The sequence below is a fragment of the Fukomys damarensis genome, unplaced genomic scaffold (assembly GCF_012274545.1).
Source record: "Fukomys damarensis isolate Sample0158 unplaced genomic scaffold, DMR_v1.0_HiC HiC_scaffold_30, whole genome shotgun sequence".
Taxonomy (NCBI): domain Eukaryota; kingdom Metazoa; phylum Chordata; class Mammalia; order Rodentia; family Bathyergidae; genus Fukomys; species Fukomys damarensis.
Window position 1 is genome coordinate 183,072 of NW_022900942.1, and position 5,908 is coordinate 188,979.

General features: G+C 35.4%; 1 non-coding gene across 1 annotated transcript; it reads right to left on the bottom strand.

Moving 5' to 3' along the window:
- Positions 1–5,385: 5,385 nt before the first annotated feature.
- On the bottom strand, positions 5,386–5,520 carry LOC117283824. Its single transcript, XR_004514841.1, has one exon. It is a non-coding gene; the product is annotated as a U4 spliceosomal RNA (small nuclear RNA).
- Between the last annotated feature and the right edge of the window lie 388 nt (positions 5,521–5,908).

Sequence of the window (5,908 nt, forward strand, 5' to 3'; positions counted from 1 at the left end):
TAGTATACCTGATGCTCCACCTACATTCAGAAGAGCCTAAATCCTTTTGTGGAAATTTCCAATTTTTCTTCTTCCTCCATTATTATTCAGAAGTCCTTAGAGAATGGGGTAATGTGGGCCAATTGGGGTTATTATCAGCTGTGTATAATGAGACTTCAAGATTGTACAATAATCAATAATCAGTCTGTACCTGCAGCCCTTCATTTTGATAGTTCCAGGTCTGGGGTGTTCATGTGTATGTCTTTCCAGTCTGCGGTTGTTTGCATTAGGACACCCAAATCTGAAACTGCACTGATATAATCCTAAAGGTAGAGATTGCATCTGCACTGGGCCTCAGGCAAGTGAGGGGTGTTGGACTGCAGTTTGTGGTCTTCACTCAGCAGAGAGACAGTGTACACTGATACATGTGGAGAGGGAGGGGGGAGGAACCACTATTTTCTCATTGTGAGAACAATCATGAATCTTTAAGTACTCTGAGGATGGAAATTTGCAAAATTCTAGCTGCAAGGATAGTGAAATTCAAATGCTTTGGTGGTAATGATCTCAAAAGTGTTAGTCATGATTTTCCTTTCCTCCAATACTGACCTTCCATCCGAAATACATCTAACCCAGCAGAGAAAAAGATAGCTGCCTATAAACTCTGTCCTAAATAAAAGAATATGGTAGTGTGGATGAGGGTGATGATGAAAATATCAATAAGCATCAAGTTATGAGCCAGTACTGAGGAAGCTCTACAAGACACCATCTGAGTTATATGTTCTCTGTAAACAGTTCAATTCAATCTGCACAACATTTTCAAGCATGATCCCTGATATTATTATTATTTCACTGAGTAAAGAGGCACAACATTTTTATATAATTAATTGCAGATTGTTCTTGTGTAGAAAGAAGCAATGAGGTCTTTTAATTGGACTGCCTGACATCTGGCCTAGAGAATATGTGATATTGTCTCATACAACCCAAGCACACATTTCACTTCTGTGCCTCTTTTCTCACTTTACACTTCCACCTGAGGAGTTTTTGCTGGAGGAAAATAACAAGATGTGGGTGTTAACTGGTGCAGCCATTATTGTAAAAGGGCTGTGATTATAGGAAAATTACAGAAGAGAAGCCTTACAAGCCAGCACAGACTTGTCCCTTTGTTCCACTCTAGGGGATTCTTGCAGCTTTCTGCATCCCTTGCCTTTAATGTATCCAGCACTCTTAATCTCAGGAGGAGTCTTAATGTTAGGTATACAATCCATTGCTACTTAGGGATGTGGTAATAATTTAAAAATTACCCTGAGTTGCACCTAGGCGTAAAATGTCTGTAACTCTGCATAAAATTCCTGGAGTTTAGAAATCAATAAAAGGAGTAGTGCACATTGCCTAGGTACTTACAGTTTAATTTAAAATCCTGCTGGCCCAAATTTTATTTCTGTAAAAAGGGTGGTTTGTTAGTATATTTTCATCTGAGATGATTTGAAGTTAAGATACCTGTCCTGAGTAAGGAGTAAACTGATACTTGAAGCTTAATGAATAAATATGTGATACTTTATAGAATAAGCTTAAATAAGACTATAATAGTTTTATTATTAGCTTTGGCAAGGCTAATCTTGTTATTACAGAAAAAATTCTATAAATTTACTGTTTTCCTATTTTTGTGACAGTTTTTTCTTGTCATTAAATTATGAGAAATTATTCAATGAGTTTCTTCAACGTAATCAATGATTTTCAAATGAAAACATAAGTTGCATGGGCACTGATGGTGAAGAGGGATGGTAAGTAGAATATACAATAATGATGAAAAGCCCCCAGGCATTTAATGTTATATAGAAATAGATACTAATGATGAGCCATCCAATTCAATTTAATTTTTAGAAAATGTAGTCAAGCTCTAACATATTACTTATGAACATTTTACCAAGGGGAAAATGACTCATTGTATAAAAATAAGAGAATCTTCTGAAATTCATTTAATAACATTGATATTTTGTTTAAAGCATAAAAGGTATCTCTTATTCTCCAATTTTCTGAAAATGATGAGCAGTATTTTATTGTAATTATGGGTATGTTTTATGTGGCATTCTTGGTTACCTAATATTGCTCAATCAAATTTCACTAATGTATGTATGCATAGAAGGAGGTGAATAGGATAGAATAAAAATGGAGAAAATTTTCCAAGAATATTAGGTTTCTTTCAGTTAAGTCTTGAAGGTATGTGGCAAACAAATCTGGATACTTTCTTTGTGACTACAGGACATCATTCCTGGAGCCTACTCTTTTTTTTCTTTGTTTTCTTATTCTAATCCTTTAAGAAGGTATCCAATCAAAACAGAAAACAAAATCTAATGTACATCTCACAATTTCTGAATTTCATGGCATGGACTTTCAGAGGATTCAGAACTGCACTATGTCTTATTTGGATTGCTCCTGTCATTGTAGTTGGAAACTTGCTCATCTTTCTGGCCTCAGCTATGACTCCCTGCTCCACATCACCATGTCCTTGTTTCTCTCAAACCTGTCCTCACTGGACATCGGTTTCATATCTATCCTGGTTCCAAAGATAATTGTGCTCATCTCTGTGTTCAGGGATTTTTATACACACACACATTCTGCTCTGTAGTAGATGATGTAAAAGTGTTGTAGACTTTCATTCTCTTCTTCTGTCTGAACTACTATGAGGAAGTTCCTAGAGAAATGGAGAATATTGATTAATAACAGATGTGTTAATAACTTAGGTGTTTTAGGTCACCAAATTCATCTGACCTTCAATAATCAGTCCTTATGGCCAGATATTCAGGCCAATGGTTCTAGACCAGTGGGTCCATATTTGCTTCTTCTTTTCCCATTTATAGGCTGCACAAAGCTATAATCTGAAATGGTCTACCCATCAATCCTGAAGGTGGAGCCTTAGTTTTCATTAATCACTGATTTGGGTGCAAGTTTGCACAATCCAGCAGAAGTGAAGCTCTCACCAGAAACAGTTGAGGGGCATGGAGGAGGAAGTATTATAGAGAAAATTGTTCCCACTTGTCAGTACAAGCACAACAACATGCATAGTCAGATGATAGGATACTTAAGTACATATATAACATATCAGGGCTTTTGTGGTGATATTGGTTGTGATGGAAATTAAGAAATCTCATACAAAATGTTTTGGCCTCCTATACCTGTTCTATTTTGCATTGACATTTTATTTGTGAGAATGTATGTCCTTCCTATTGATTTCCTAAGTATTCAGGAAGAATTATGCGGGTGATGAGGAATGTGAAGAGGAGGGGATGACAGCACCCATAACATTGTGGGGTATTTCTAAGGGATTTATGAATGGTAGTCAATGAGGTATTCTACATACTTTTTTAAAAAAGTTTCCTCTGCATAACACTCCCCTAGTTACAACTTTGAAATTTTAATTATGTTGGAGAAAAAGCAATATGAGAGCATTTTATGTATAATAAACTTGATTGTTAGGTTCAAAAGACTGAATCAATGTTTGAGTTTTTCTGTCTGAATAGAGACACATGGCATCATACCAGAATAATTGTCCCACTCAAAAATGTTCCCATGACTCCACAAATTGTTCCCCATTCCCAGATCTCTGGGGACTGCCTTGTATTCTTGGAGGAAGAAGTGAAAATGAATGCCCTCAAAGGCTATTTCTCTAGCCCATCACACCAGGAACGGTGTTTTTACTTGTTGCTCTTCCACTTTTAGGATCCTTGTAGATCACAGGGAAGCATCATGGTGAGCTCTGCTGAATCTTCTATAGGAAGGACAGTGACAGATCACAGGCAGACACTTCATAAAAGGTGGATGCATAATAATTTAGGACATGCTTCTTTCTTGACCACATCCAAAATACCACTGGGCTCTCCACATCGTCCTCTATTCTGAAATAATTATATAGTTCGACCAAGCAATCCTTGTAGTCTCTACTACAGCTGCATTCTTTCTGAGAATTCAGGAAAAAATTAAAATGGTTATCTCATTTGATCCTGAGAAAGACAACTTCATTTCTAGTCCTGATTGCTGCACTTATTCTTGATGTAACATAGGGAAGTTTGTTAGCATCTCTGAAACAAGTGTTTATATTTCTAGTTCATACAACTGCATTTAGTGTGGATTAAAACACAACTCATGAGGCTAAGGCAGGAGGATCTCTGTGAGTTTGAGACCAGCCTGGGCTACATAGTGAGTTCCAGGTCAGTCTCAACTATGTAGTGAGACCCTGTCTCAAAAAATCAAAAACAAACAACAACAACAACAACAAAAAACACAACTTGTGGCCACTATGTGATCAACATATTACGAATGCAGAAAATAAGTGAAAATAAGTCATTATTACTATTATTATTATTATTATTATTACTGCTAGTCATTATATAATTTGCCTTAAATACCCTGTGATCCCCAGGTCATTGTTTTCCTCATTCCCTAGCAGGTCACTTCATTTGTATTCTCCTATACATAAATCCTGAATATTTGGGGAGGAATGCCCAATTTGTTATTTAAATTTTGCCAGTGCTTATACCTTATGTCAGAGGATGCATTAACAATTAAAATATCAGTAGATTTTCTCTGGATTCATATCAATTATGCTGAGCTATGAATTCCCTAATTCTTGCCTATGTATTCCTCCTTGCCAGGATGTCTAGATGGAACAGAGATAAGGCACACTAGTTCTATTTGTATCTATGTCAGAAGGAAAAGAAGGAACTCATTATTTGGAAAATGAATAAAACATGTAATAGTTTCATAAATATAAAGGAAAATAGCATAGTTGTGGCAGGTATTCTTATTACTTTTGTTTCTAAATACTTTTTTCTTATTTGGTACTGGTGATAGAACTTGGGACCTTGCACTTCTGAGGCAGGCAGTGAAACTGCTGAGCTCAATCCCTGGCCCCTCCTTTTATTTTAGGATATCAAGTTCTTCAGCAAATATGAAATATCTACCGAGTTTTCTAAAATAATTTTATTGGTATGTTTGCCACACATAAAAATTGTTAAACATAAAGAATTGGAACACACATATTCAATCTTGATCTATTTTTTTACTTCCTATTTCTTTACCATCTCTCAGCCTCTCGAACCCCAATCTTCACATTCTCTTTCATTCTCCACAAAGTTTATCTCCCTGTTTCCTGTCGCCTGTTTTTCATTATTCTCTTCAAATTATTTACATGTGGCTTTTTTAATATCAGAAAAACGATTGATATTTACACTTGTGTATCTGATTTATTGCACTTAAAATTAAGTTCTGAATGAGCATCCACTTCTAAAAGAAAATAACTCTTATTTATCTTTATGCATGGCAGAGAACTACTCCAGTGTGTATATATACCACATTTTCTTAACTAATTCATGTGTTAATTGGCATATAAGGAGCTTTTAGGATTTAAATAATATGCTTTTTTTGCTATAAATATGGCTGTGCTTCATTCAATGCTTTACACTTCTTTTGGGAAAAGTTTTCAATTAGCAATAATAGCCACTCAGATAAACCTCACTGGCTATGATACTGCCACTGTGCAAAGCTTACAGTTCTTTTGAGGAGACACTTAGAGAAAGCAGAACCAGTTCAAATGGAATTTGTATATTTTGATTTTTGTGAAATCTCCACTATTACTGGTGCCAGGTACCACAACAGCAGCAGAACTTTGCTGTTTTCTGGATATTATTCTTTTCTTTGCTTTTTGTTTTTTTGTGTTTTTGTTTTGTTTTGTTTTGTTTTAATGGAATGTGCTGAATTTCTATAATTTTGTTCAGATGGCTGCAGAACCTGGAAAAGCTGTTGCTGCTATCGATGCATAACATACTATTATTAATCTTTTTATATAAATATATATATATATATACATACATACATACATATGTGTGTGTGTGTATATGCATAGCCTGAAGGTAATTTTATACAAAATTTAAGT